Source organism: Pseudoliparis swirei, chromosome 23, assembly GCF_029220125.1.
Source record: "Pseudoliparis swirei isolate HS2019 ecotype Mariana Trench chromosome 23, NWPU_hadal_v1, whole genome shotgun sequence".
Taxonomy (NCBI): Eukaryota; Metazoa; Chordata; class Actinopteri; order Perciformes; family Liparidae; genus Pseudoliparis; species Pseudoliparis swirei.
Genome location: NC_079410.1, coordinates 17,667,282 through 17,682,157, shown reverse-complemented (window position 1 = coordinate 17,682,157; position 14,876 = coordinate 17,667,282). Strand labels below are relative to the sequence as shown.

Here is a 14,876-nt window from a genome sequence, read left to right as displayed (position 1 = left end):
CCTTTATTTAATTTTTTTATCAGCATAATCTGCCAGAGAAATGAACAAGTTAAGCTGAACTGGAGAAACTAACTCCGAACATGAAATGAGTCCCTTTATGACGCTTCAGAATCATATTAATTATGTAAAAAAGACACTTGACACTGACCCCCAAGTCTGAGGAGGGGGTAGATGAAGAGGTCAAATTGCAGGTATGTACATGTATGATGTTAAGATATGTTTGACATTAGCTGACACTCTTGTCCAGAGTGACTTGTGACGAGTTTAACAGTGTAGAGAAAAGTTTAGCCAACCACATGTAGATATGAGATGAAAGAAGAGACAGGAAGGAACATCTGGAGAGCAAGTAGAGTAAACTATAGCAGAAAGTAAAGATATGTAAAGATACTCATGATGGGGTAAAGGTCACTTCACGGCATTCAAGCTCTGTGCAGACAGAACCAGATTGCATACAAACGCTGTATATATATATATATATATATATATATATATATATACACTACCATTCAAAAGTTTGGGGTCACTTAGAAATGTCTTTATTTTTCAAAGAAAAGCACTGTTTTTTCAATAAAGATAACATTAATCAAAAATACACACTATACATTGTTAATGTGGTAAATGACTATTCTAGGTGGAAACGTCTGGTTTCTAATGAAATATCTCCATAGGTGAATAGAGGCCCATTTCCAGCAACTATCACTCCAGTGTTCTAATGGTACATTGTGTTTGTTAATCGCCTTAGAAGACTAATGTCTGATTAGAAAACCCTTGTGCAATTATGTTAGCACAGCTGAAAACAGTTATGCTGGTGATAGAAACTATACAACTGGCCTTCCTTTGAGCTTGAAGTTTGAAGAACAAAATTAATACTTCAAATATTAATCATTATTTCTAACCTTGTCAATGTCTTGACTATATTTTCTATTCAATTTTCAATTAATTTGATAAATAAAAGTGAGTTTTTATGGAAGACACAAAATTGTCTGGATGACCCCAAACTTTTGAACGGTAGTGTATATATAATATATATATACATATATACATATATATATACATATATATACATACATACATATACATACATATATGTATATATATAAATATATATGTATGTATGTATATGTATATATATATATACATATACATATATATATATATATCTACTGTTACATCAGGAATTTTGCAGATTCAATTTGTGAAAAAGAAGAGTGGCAGATCTGTAAAAGTTTAATAGTGATCCTTTCTAGATTCTGGATTACTATTAACATTTTTGCAATTCTGCCTTTTTTTGGGTACTAATTTCGATTTTTGCAACAATGATCCACGAACAGAGCTGCCTTGTTCCAGGAGCAGGACAATTATCTTTGGCTCGATATCTCAGTAGAAGTTCTAAAGGTTAACTGGGATTGGAGCAAATTGTGGCCTTTCAGCTCTTGATGTTTGACTCCTCAACACATTATATTGATTGCTTAAATCAAAATGTGACTATTATCTCCCAGAACCTTTTCTTCCTAATGTCATGTGATTCTCAGCAGTCTGTGTGTGCCCATGCAGCATTGTGCCATTGTCAGAGCTTAAACACGTTGTTTACTTCTGTGTTGTTTGCTATTTACGCTGTTGTGTTTTTATATGGAAACAGGAAACAGCTGTGAGCAGATCTGCACCTCTCTCTCTCTCTCTGTGTCTTTCTCTCTCTCTCTCTCTCTGTGTCTCTGTGTCTCTCTGTCTCTCTCTCTCTCAAATAAAGCCAATACCATAAACGTTTGATAGTCGTATTCCTTAAGAGTGATCTGGGTTGGAGTTAAATGAAACACAAGTGGTAGTTTGATCACTTGTCAGCGCTGAATGCTTTTGTGCTGTGATGAATACGATAAATAAGAGTTCACCTAAGACAAATCAAAGTTGTACTAACTGCTTGTTTTCAAAGAACATCACCAAGGAGAGCAGGGCGAGGACTTTGGGGATAGGCCTAAATGGACACAAGAGAACATTTGTAACACACGTCAGAGGTTGTGTGTTCTGTCTTTGTGTATCAGAGCCAAAAAAATGAAAGAAGGAAGTTCAGCAAATTGTGGCCTTTCAGCTCTTGATGTTTGACTCCTCAACACATTATATTGATTGCTTAAATCAAAATGTGACTATTATCTCCCAGAACCTTTTCTTCCTAATGTCATGTGATTCTCAGCAGTCTGTGTGTGCCCATGCAGCATTGTGCCATTGTCAGAGTTTAAACACGTTGTTTACTTCTGTGTTGTTTGCTATTTACGCTGTTGTGTTTTTATATGGAAACAGGAAACAGCTGTGAGCAGATCTGCACCTCTCTCTCTCTGTGTCTTTCTCTGTCTCTCTGTGTCTCTGTGTCTCTCTGTCTCGCTCTCTCTCTCTCTCTCAAATAAAGCCAATACCATAAACGTTTGATAGTCGTATTCCTTAAGAGTGATCTGGGTTGGAGTTAAATGAAACACAAGTGGTGGTTTGATCACTTGTCAGCGCTGAATGCTTTTGTGCTGTGATGAATACGATAAATAAGAGTTCACCCTGCGGGGGTAAGACAAATCAAAGTTGTACTAACTGCTTGTTTCCAGCAGAGAGAGCTGTAGCTCAAAGAACATCACCAAGGAGAGCAGGGCGAGGACTTTGGGGATAGGCCTAAATGGACACAAGAGAACATTTGTAACACACGTCAGAGGTTGTGTGTTCTGTCTTTGTGTATCAGAGCCAAAAAAATGAAAGAAGGAAGTTCTCGAAGTAGAAAATTCTCACTTTGTTTTGTGACTGACCTTCCTGTAGCAGCGTCTCTCGGTTATAGAGTTCAAAGTGTGTCTCTGTGTGCGCATCAACAACCTATCTGGGTGTTGGTCTGCGTGCATCAGCGCCTGTGTGCCTGTGCGTGTGTATTTGTGAGTGTGTGTGTGTGAGTGTGTGTGAGTGTGTGTGCTAATTTTGGATGTAGCTGCAGGGAAAGAGAGTCTCTTGTGTGTGACAGAGCAACTGATCATTACTCATTCTGCTCCACATACTGTTGAGAGGAGGAGGAGGAGGAGGAGGAGGATGGAGGAGTTCGAGGAAGGAAGTGGAAGGGTAGAGGTCTGGTAATCTGCTCTCAGATTTAACGGAGCTATTTAAAGGTCAATAAATGCTCTTGAAATGGATTGTAATGTCTCGGTATGAAAATGATAAAACTATAACACCTTCACTGTTGTTGCTCTTTTTGTGCCTCTGGCTCTCACCGCTTCCTCTCAGTCATTGGTTCAGACGTGTCTGTCTGCCTGTGCATCATCTGTTTTTGCAAGAATCTTGGGTTGAATTGCCAATTTGTGCAATTAACAGCAAATTTAATTTATTCAATCAAATTCATGCAGAGCAGTGTCAATCTTCAACTGAGGGGAAACTATGAATATTCATATATATTCATATATTTATATATAGGCAGATGCCCAATCCCATTGTCACAGAAGTAGGTACCTTAGTGTTTCCTAAAAACAGTCATACAAACGTAATTGTATTAAAATTATTACTTTATTAAGTAATAACAAAATTAATTGAAATTAAAAAAAACATTCATAAGTGCAAACTGCAACAGTTTCATTTCCTTCCATAAACCCAGGTTGGTGTTCATTGTGTAGACGGTTGCAGGTGCACGACGACTGAAGAGGCTTCAGCTTTGTCCCAAAAGAAAAGGGGAAATACAGAAATAGAGGCGCCGCCCCCTCTTCATGGGTCACAGGTTCTCAATCTTTACATTGGTTTTAAGGATATTGTTGTTAACTCTCTGTTGTGTTGCTTGTTAAGGTGGTTTTATTCTCCCTCTTCCTCTTCTCTAGATATGCGGCAAAATTAATGTTATACAACCTGAGACAACATCTCTGTGGTGTGTTTGATGTCGTTGAATATTGAAAGAAAACAACATTTTAAATTCAAACTTAAACTATAATTTATTTTCTGACTTTTAATGAGATACTCTTTTTCTGACTTCTTTGACTTACTAAACTATTACTTTTCTATTAATTAATTCATTTATGATGACTTGCTGATGCCTTTATATGGTGAACTTTACTAAAGCTTTTCTATGACTTTTTATGACTTTTATATATACATATTTTTCTTCTTTTATTAGAATATTGATATAAAGTTCTTTATTTTCTGTAATGCAATTAAAAAAACAAAAATGTATTCAGATTCTTACATCACATCATGAGCCTGATCATATTTTTAGCCTTTTTTTTTTTTTTAATATTGCTGATTATGGCACAGCAAAAACTCTAAAATAAAATCTCATACAAAAAATCTGAATATTAAAAAGTTAGTTAAAGATTTATAACAGCAAACAAAAAAAAACAAACATTGGAAAATGTCAGGTGTTTTGTTAATTAGACTATTCAAATGATTTGTTTTTGTAACTACTAGCATACTTTTTCATGATATTCTATTATAATATTTAGAAATAGGATATTTTTAAGCTGTAAAAGCTGTAAGCTGCAATATTAAAAGAATAAAGTTTGCAAATATTTCAGTTTGATTTGTATGAATCCAGAATGCATGATTTTTTTTTTTTTTAATTATTACACAAAATAAAGAGAGGATGTACAATATTCTAATCTTTTTTTTAAAGTCCTGTATATACTCTGACTTTTTAATGTCTTTTTTATTAGTTTTCTATCACTTTTTCTCCCAACTATTCTATGGCTTTGTTATGACTTTTTATGACATACTAAACATTGACTTTCTTATTACTTTTTTTGCTGTATTGTATTATGAATTGCAGCTCGCTCCGGCTCCTGTTCAGCCCTCCACTGGTCCTTAGTGGTCCCAAGTCCCCCTTGGCAGTGGTCCAGTGGGGTCCCCATGTGGTTTCCTGGCTGAATTCCAGTTGCCAGAGTCCGGTACAGAGTTCGTGAACCTGGCGTAGCGTCTTCTGCTGCGAGTCTTCGCAGGAACGATGGACTTGGTGTACAGGCCTGACTCGGTGTAAAAGGGAATTAAAATGGTAAACATATATATATATACATATATGTACACACACATATAAGTATATATTTATATATACATTCATACATACATATATATGCACATACATAAGTACATATATACATATGTGGCACCCTGGACATTTTAAGGGCAAATATTTTTATCAGAATTGTTATTGTATTGTAGTGTGTTAGTACCTTGCCCCATCATCCTTATTTTCTTGTTATTATCATTTTAAACGCTTTGTGTTAACTCAAAACTCACCTGCTTTCACCTGAAGTTGCTGCAGGGCGATACTCGTGTTCGCCAGTAGGGGCAGTAGCGGGTTTTCCATGACTGGCGCCGTCATTCTAGTCTTAACAAACAAGTTAGACCAGCATATCACAGACAGTGACCAGCTATTAATGTGAGTCTGTCTTGTGTTTACAGGTGAGAAACATTCACAAGCGCCATATATATATTAAAGTTATGTTCGCTCGCTTCGGCGGTGATACATTTTGATAGTTATTAAGTGTGTAGTAGTTAAAGAGAAGACAGTTAATTATTATAGCGCCGTTCAGCTAGCGGATGCTAATCGCGAGCTCGCGTTTTAGCACCATTGTGGCATCAGTAACCTGCCTGAGAATTACATTGTTCCATGAAAGACTAGATAGTTCCATGTTGTGTCCCGTGACGGACATAACCAGTAGTATGTACACACATAAGTACTTGTATACATACACTACATGCACATACATATAAACAGGTTTCCTGGTGGAAGTCACGTGTCAGTGCCTTGATCTCCGTGGCCTTGTCCGTCACCATGGAAACAGTCACATGACATGTCTGCGCTTTGGTTCTGTGCTGTGACGTCGCTCGTGAGTCGTGACGTCACGGAGCACCGAACCAGAGTCTGTAAGTAGAAGTGATTTCCAGCAAAGCAGCAGAGGGTTTTGTGGATCCCACAAGATTCTGAACCGCCCACACGGGGGGAGCGATTCATCAATCGCCTCCCTCCCCAACGGGTCGGGACGGTTTGGCGAGAGTCACCTTGTGTGACTACTCCTACACCCCATCCCGGGGTGGTTTGGTTTCTCTGGGATACACAAATGGGATGGGGCCCCTTTTAGCCCTAACCCTTGTTTAACCCCTTAGTTTAGTTTAGTTTAGCAAAATATACAACAATCAGAATTCAACAAAAGGGTCGAGGCTGAAGCTATCTAGCTTAGTTATAAGTGCCCTAACCTATGATTTCTCAAACAACTTATTTCAAAGAACCACATATATATATTAAGTGTGTAGTAGTTAAAGAGAAGACAGTTAATTAACTGCGGTCAGCTCAGCTGACACTCGGATCTCCGTGGTCAAATCAGCCGACATCCGTTTTTCAAAATAAGATGTCGACAAATCATGTGTTACTTAAAAACCCTTTGGCGCTCCAGATCTGGGTCGTTTTAATGCGTTTACCGTGAACATCAGTATATAGGTGCGCACAAATGTAAGTGTCGGCTGATAAGATCCGAGAAGGGTGGGAAGGCGATTCTCTGATGCATCTGAGAATCGCCAAGGTCAATCGATAAAAGAGGAACAAAAAGGGAATTCATTTCTTACATAAAGAAATGAAAAAAGTGTTCAAGTGCGTTGTCTTTTTGAATGCTTTTTCAAAGGAATGCACATCTAAAAGGCCTTTTCTATTCCTTTTTAATCGTGGATGTATTCAAAAATGCATTTCAGAAGTATTAATACAAGACGGTGTGGAAGGGATGCCGCCGCTCACACAAGGTGGTGTATAGCACCTCTCAACGGTGGCTTGTGTGTGTGTGTGTGTGTGTGTGTGTGTGTGTGTGTGTGTGTGTGTGTGTGTGTGTGTGTGTGTGTGTGTGTGTGTGTGTGTGTGTGTGTGTGTGTGTGTGTGTGTGTGTGTGTGTGTGTGTGTGTGTGTGTGTGTGTGTGTGTGTGTGTGTGTGTGTTCCCAGAGACCAGGTGAATACTGCCTGATGTGGGTGTCTGGACCTCATCTCCTTTGCTGCAGTCATAGGAACATTCATTTTCCAGAAGTAAGTTCAGCCGCTTGAGGGTTTTAACTGTCGAGTCATTATCGTGAGTTTTTACGCAGACGCTCGATGTTCCTCCATCTTTCTGCAGGTGTTTGGAGAGAAGAGAGAAGACTGGTCTTTTTTCTTTGGGTGTGTGCCTCTCCCACATGCGTCGCACACACCAGTAATTACAACTCTTTAGCGTTTACCTCTCCGTCTGGAGCACATCGTTAGAGCAACAGCTCGTACAGATTCACACGGTTCACTTGTGTTTCTGTGTGAGCGTGTCTTCTCTGAGCTAACGGGTCACACTCCTCCAGTAGTTCCTCTTTCTGCAAGAGGGAGTGCTTCTGTTTGTTTCTGGGACCCTCTAGAGACAGATGGCCGCCTCCTCCTCCTCCTCTGTTCTTTTTTTGAAGGTTCTGGTGCTGGTTTGCTCCAGTAGCTTGCGCTGGCTTCTAAACTGACCTCTCTTGTCTCCCGGCCTTCTTTTGTCTTTTTGTTGTCCTTCCTCTCCTCTCCTCTCCCCGATGTGCATGCTCTTCTCCTCCTCTGCTGCATTCTGGCCTCTTCTCTCAGCTATCACGTGATCAGGTAACTGGGTCACTTCTTCCAACCCAAAGTCTTCTCTCCTTTCTGTCTTTCTCCATCCTCCATCCTCCATCCTCTTGTCCAAGCATTCTTTTGACTCCTCTCTCGTTTTTCCATTTTTCCTCTATGTTTTTGTTTGTTTGTTGCCGTCTTTATTACATACATATATATATCTATATATATATAGATATATATATAGAACATACTATACTATGACTTTAATTCAACATAAAGCATTTCGTGAATTACTACAATTGTACAAACTATGACACTGAGATGTCGTTTCTTTAAAGGTCAGCCCCGTCTCCGTGAAGCTAGATTTCATTCAAAACTGCATTGGGAATTAAGTTGTGTAGAAATATATTCTTCAGTGCACGACATGAAAGCAAATCAATGTCATAATCCACGAGCACAAATGAGATCAAAGCGCTTGTGTCGAGGTCCCACGCATGAAAATCAAACAGCATAACTTTAACTTTAGTTCTGACACATCACAGACGAGTCTGAGGAAGTCCTTGTAGCCTGGGTGACGTGTCTGGGTACGCTGTCCTTGTATAGCTCCAACCTAACAAGTACTTTTGCTTTGTTTGAATTTTGTTGTGATTTTAAGCCAAACCATGATGTTTTATGTATTTAACATAACCAAGTAGTGGTGTTGCCTAAACCTAAAGTATTGTTGATTTATATTTTATTTACTTTGTCAACGTATTTCAAACTTTCTAAAACTGTCACTTCAATCCAGAAGGAAATATGCATCCCTTAAAAACATAATTGATATGCAGTTAAGTTAAATAGGAACGACTTTTTGTGGAAGACAAGGTCGCAAAATGTATTCACCCAAAGAGTAGCGGAGGGGGCCCACCCCTCCATCTCATTCACACTGTACCTGCTGTCTGGATACCTGCAACCGCAGTCGAGCGCATTAGCCTGCAATAGCCATCGGGGGACAACAGAGGAGTAAACAGACTCAGACGATGTGGAGCTGAAGGAAAGACGAGGAGAAAGAAAGAAGAGAAACTCTTCAGGGCTCCAGACTAACTTTTCAAGAAAATTTAAAGCACTTTTCCTGGGTCAAAATGGAGTGTTGGTGGTCCCAAAAAATTTTTTCTTGGCATTGGTGGCGCACAACTATTCATGCAGTCGAGCTGGTAGTGCGTGATCCTATTGGCAGCTCTGCCGTGATCTGGCCGTGGATGGTGACACCACCCTGATGAAACATACTATTGAGAACATATTCGCTTTATGAAACCTGATGAACACAGTTGTTTTGTTTTTCAAGCATGAACTTTTTTTTTGCCTTAAGTGCAGGCGGGATTTGTCATGGCTCGGGAAAAAGCCCAGTGGCCTTAAAAAATCTCTGCACACTAAACCTGACACACTATAATAAACACAAAAGTTTTTCCCATCATTTTAATGTATTACTGATAAATAATTTGACAATATACAATCTTATTCCTGTTGCAAAACATCTTCATGAACATTCACAATTCAGAACTCTTCAGAATTCACTGTATTGAGTTTAACATATTTTGGAAAAGGAGAGAGAAGCATGTGCATGTTGCACTTGATGTAGCCAATCATGTATTTGTTGGTTTGCGATCATCGTTGGATCCAGGTTTTCACCGCCGATCACCGGTCGATCATCGTATCTGCGATCACGATCATCACCGATCACCGCCGATCACAATCGCCGATCACCGATAAATCGTAATACCGATCACCGATCATACCGATCAGTAATCGCGATCACCGATATCTGCCGATCCGAATCATAAATCCCCCGATCCGAATCATGATTCCAATCACCCGATCACGGTGTTGAGCATTCTTATCTGATTTAAGCATAATTTTATTGTGGGGGACTATATAACATTAAAAGCAAAGCAACTCAAAAATTAAGTAGTTCATTTCTTTAAAAAATTAACTGAAAACTTTGAAAAAATTCTAATTGATTGAAAATGTCCCAATGAGATACATTAAAAATGATCAGATGTATCATCATGCATGTCATCATTCTGGAACTGGAACTCTTGACCTTTTTCTAAATATACAGATTTTCTTATAATTTTTCTTACCAACTCTTTTTATAAAACTCTTTTTTTTTACAGTAAATTTATTTTTAAGCTAATTAGAAAACACTTATAAGATACAACATCAGTTCATTGTTTACTTTTATATGTTCGTGTTTATATGTTCGTGTCGTGATTGATTTTTCGATATTTTGATAAACGGATGTTGTTCACTTTCCACTTCCACTAAAAGTGCAAAACCGGATGTTCCCTAAAGTCCTTAAATCCAAAACCTAACGTTATCTCAGATCAGATCGAATGCGTTGACCGTGAACATCGGTAGGGGGGGGCGAGTGAGTTGAGGAGTTGACCCAGAGATTCAACTTCAACGGGAGGGGGGACTCCGCCGCTCGGTGGGGAGGATCCTCGTGGACCTCTCAGCCTCACCTCGCCTGCGGTGCCTCTTTTCACACAGTAGCCCCCACCTCACAGGCCGCCCTTCTTCTTCTTTGGTTTCTTCTTTCTTCTTCAACTTCTTCTTCTTCTAATGTCGGTCAACAGTCCAGTCGTTCGAGGCTGCTAACTACTAGCTTAACTGAAGTGTAGAAGCGGGGAACAAACACAAAAACAACAAAATAAAAAAAAAAAAAAAGAAAATTTATTTACTTCGTCGCGCGTATGGTTGATGAAAAATTTACTCGCACTGTGTCTAATTTTAGGCGCAAAATGCGACCATTTGGTCGCAGTCTGGAGCCCTGCTCTTCTTCTGGAACAAACTGCCTTTAAACGGTTTGAACGCCCCCTCACTTAGATACCTGGCTCCTGGGGAACTGGTGTGTATATGAGCAACCCCCCACAAACACACACAGTGTGCATGGAAGAGCTGTGAAGTAAAGACAGGAGGTAGGTAGGTGTGTGTGTGTGTGTGTGTGTAAACAGTAATATGAGTTGAACCACTCACATGTATTGTACACACTTGCGTCTCAGCTCCCTGTGCACCCCCCCCCCCCCCCTGTGTTTAAGCTGCAATGAAACCAGAGCCAATAGAAAGTCTCGGTTCATGTGACGGTGGCCAATCAGAAGACAACTAGCTGACACACCCACAACAGTGTGTGTAGTGTACTGCTGAGAGTGTGTGTGTGTGTGTGTGTGTGTGTGTGTGTGTGTGTGTGTGTGTGTGTGTGTGTGTGTGTGCGTGTGTGTGTGTGTGCGTGTGCGTGTGCGTGGCTCCCTGCAGGTTCTGGTGTTATGCTGATGTTGGTCCTTTGAGGGAACCCGAAGCGACCGACCCCCTGACTGCTGCTCTCCCAGTGAAACAGGAACACACACTCGGTTCATGTCAGCAAATATTTGGTTACACATGGCCACACAGGAATTCAAAAGACACTCACACACCCTTGCCAGCTCTTTGAGGGCAGACTCATGAACGGTCAGCGGTGAAAAATCAGTGTCCCGCGGTCAGCTCTGCATAGGAAGCTGAACTTTCCTCCATTTTATCACAAGCAGCAGCTTCATTACTGGCAAAATGGAGCCTGGTGGAGCCTTGTGTTGATTAAAGGACACACGCACACACAGAGACACACACGCGCGCGCACACACACACAGAGACACGCGCGCACGCACACAGAGACAGACAGAGACGCGCGCGCGCGCACACACACAAGCCAGTTGAGAGGTGCTATACACCACCTTGTGTGAGCGGCGGCATCCTTCCCACAGACTTGTATTAATACTTCTGAAATGCATTTTTGAATACATCCACGATTAAAAAGGAATAGAAAAGGCCTTTTAGATGTGCATTCCTTTGAAAAAGCATTCAAAAAGACAACGCACTTGAACACTTTTTTCATTTCTTTATGTAAGAAATGAATTCCCTTTTTGTTCCTCTTTTATCGATTGACCTTGGCGATTCTCAGATGCATCAGAGAATCGCCTTCCCACCCTTCTCGGATCTTATCAGCCGACACTTACATTTGTGCGCACCTATATACTGATGTTCACGGTAAACGCATTAAAACGACCCAGATCTGGAGCGCCAAAGGGTTTTTAAGTAACACATGATTTGTCGACATCTTATTTTGAAAAACGGATGTCGGCTGATTTGACCACGGAGATCCGAGTGTCAGCTGAGCTGACCGCAGTTAATTAACTGTCTTCTCTTTAACTACTACACACTTAATATATATATGTGGTTCTTTGAAATAAGTTGTTTGAGAAATCATAGGTTAGGGCACTTATAACTAAGCTAGATAGCTTCAGCCTCGACCCTTTTGTTGAATTCTGATTGTTGTATATTTTGCTAAACTAAGGGGTTAAACAAGGGTTAGGGCTAAAAGGGGCCCCATCCCATTTGTGTATCCCAGAGAAACCAAACCACCCCGGGATGGGGTGTAGGAGTAGTCACACAAGGTGACTCTCGCCAAACCGTCCCGACCCGTTGGGGAGGGAGGCGATTGAAGAATCGCTCCCCCCGTGTGGGCGGTTCAGAATCCTGTGGGATCCACAAAACCCTCTGCTGCTTTGCTGGAAATCACTTCTACTTACAGACTCTGGTTCGGTGCTCCGTGACGTCACGACTCACGAGCGACGTCACAGCACAGAACCAAAGCGCAGACATGTCATGTGACTGTTTCCATGGTGACGGACAAGGCCACGGAGATCAAGGCACTGACACGTGACTTCCACCAGGAAACCTGTTTATATGTATGTGCATGTAGTGTATGTATATAAGTACTTATATGTGTACATACTGTTTATGTCCGTCACGGGACACAACATGGAACTATCTAGTCTTTCATGGAACAATGTAATTCTCAAGCAGGTTACTGATGCCACAATGGTGCTAAAACGCGAGCTCGCGATTAGCACACACACACAGAGACACACACAGAGACACAAAAACACAGACACACGCACAGACACACACACAAAGAGACACGCAGACACACGCACACACACACACACAGAGAGACAGACACACGCACAGACACACACACATCGTTTCTCCTGTAGAAGGGGAGGTTTCAGTTCATCGTGCTACTTTAACAGTTACAGTTGTATTTAATAATATAATAATAATATATATCATATCACACTTCTCATTGTACTGTAATAATCAAAGATGGAAAACCTTTCCTTCAATGTATGTTTGTGAAGATATAAGTAAAACTGCAGGTGTGAGTCCCATAACCAGTCAAAGTATTTTAGAAGTTTAAAAACACGACTGATATAAAACAAGACGTTCAGGAGAGAAGTGATGAAGTGTGTGTGTGTGTGTGTGTTCATAACACTCAGGACACCAGCAGGTACAGTTCCATCTGTTTATTGATTAACTATAAAATATCGAGTTACTAAAACAATTCAAAAGAAACACTGATAGACGTGGTTGCTCTCGGTAAAAAGAAGAAAATAAAGAAACACACACACATACAGTATAGGGTGACGCAATATATCTGCTCTCAGATTTGTCTGATTATTGATCAGATTTTTATGTTATCTTTTTGCATTTTTACAAGATTAGACATGTGTACAAAGTATATTCTGATATCTTTTGCTCCACTCGACTGTGAAGGACCATTTACAAAACATAGATCATTCTATTTATTTTCAAAATAATATTTTTCTTTTCTGTAACAGGACAATAACGACACCGAAGGAACAGCAGACGAAGAACCAGCCTCCAGTCCACCTCTCTCTCTCTCTCTCCCTCCCTCCCTCCCATTCTCTCTCTCTCTCTCTAGCAGCTAGCTCCCAGTGCCTGTCAGCAGTATTGCTTGAGAGACGTGGACGATTGTTCAGAGAAGGGAAAAACAAAACAAATGACGGAAACATGCACAAAAAAAGTAATTTAAAAAAGCTGACAAAATAAATCACAGCAAAAACAAACATTTCAAAGTCAAGCCAACGTAAAAACAGACGTTGATAATCTTTCTTTGTTGCTAAATCAGGCTCTAAAACCTAAGACAGCAAATGAAAATGAAGGCTAAGTGGGCAATAAGTGTGTGTGTGTGTGTGTGTGTGTGAGTGTGTGTGTGTGAGTTGGACCCTGTTTGAAGGCCTAAGGCTGTGGATGGACATAGGGGGGTGAATAGAGATTGGAAGGCAATAACACACACACACACACAAAAGGGTTACACAGGTGTAGGTGTGTGTGTGTTAATACGAGAGGATAAAAGTCTGATTGTTATCTCACACACACACACACACACACACACAAAAAGTGCTTAAGCAGCTCCGGGGGTAAACAAACATTCAGAACCGGCGCGTGAACCTCCGCTCTGCAAACACCGGGTCGGCCCGCGTGTCGTCACGCTCCCACGGCCCAGGTACCAGCCGGAGAGCCCTTTGGGTCGACCGTCACTCAGAACCGTTGAACTTTTGTCTCGGCCCGAGGAGGAGGCGGGGCTTAGCAGATTCTTCTGTCAATCAGTCAATCGGGTGATCAAAGTGAAGCATCACGTAGAGTCGGTACCTTGTGAAACACGTTCAATACAAGCAGCACATCTTCCATCGACTCCTGACCCCCTGCTGACATTATACTGTTATACTATTATAATACTCTTATACTGTTATACTAATCTACTAATATACTTCTTTATCGGAAACACGTCACGTGAACAACAACGTCAGCATCTCGGCCGCCTCAGAGTTAATATGTGATTTAGACGATAATAAAATCAGACAACATATCTCCAAAGAGTATAAAATATTAAACCTATTGAATATCAACAAGACAATCTTCAATCTCTGCAGCGAAGCAGAGAGAGGGCAACGTGGTAAGAAACACAAGAAAATCAACACGATAATCACAGATATGTCACGTATATATATATATATATATACTATGGATGTATATGTCCATCTAGATATACAGTGTTCTATATACTGCATATGGATCTGATACAAACTTTATACACAATAGTGGAACGAAGTGGGTTAAAAGCTCAGGAACGGATTTAAATTATAAATCCCAGACGAAAGGCATTTCTGGGGGGCGACACCGATCCGATTACCGTGACGATGGGAGGAGCAGAAGGGGGGGGGGCGGAGCTAAGCGAGATTTGGGCGAATCATCATCATCATCGTAAGGCCGCCCCACGACCTAAACGAGGCATGAAGACTCCTCTTCAAAGACGAGGGGAAACACAGCAGGAGCCAAACGAAGAGAAACTAAACGGACTCCGACGGGTCATTTCGAGGTCGGAGACCCGGCAGCCGAGAAGAAGGGGCGGAGCCAGGAGAGTTCAAACGGAATCATGCTCGTGACGTAATCAGGATGCAGCTTGGAACCGTC

General features: G+C 40.8%; 1 long non-coding RNA gene across 2 annotated transcripts; it reads right to left on the bottom strand.

Moving 5' to 3' along the window:
• Nucleotides 1-4,614: 4,614 nt before the first annotated feature.
• On the bottom strand, nt 4,615-8,559 carry LOC130189352 (uncharacterized). 2 transcript variants are annotated; one of them, XR_008830768.1, is made up of 3 exons: nt 8,461-8,559; nt 5,233-5,323; nt 4,615-4,958 (listed from the first exon to the last, which is right to left on the bottom strand). It is a non-coding gene; the product is annotated as an uncharacterized LOC130189352 (long non-coding RNA). The 2 variants fall into 2 exon arrangements; XR_008830767.1 differs by lacking the exon at nt 8,461-8,559 and having other exon boundaries at nt 5,233-5,714.
• Between the last annotated feature and the right edge of the window lie 6,317 nt (nt 8,560-14,876).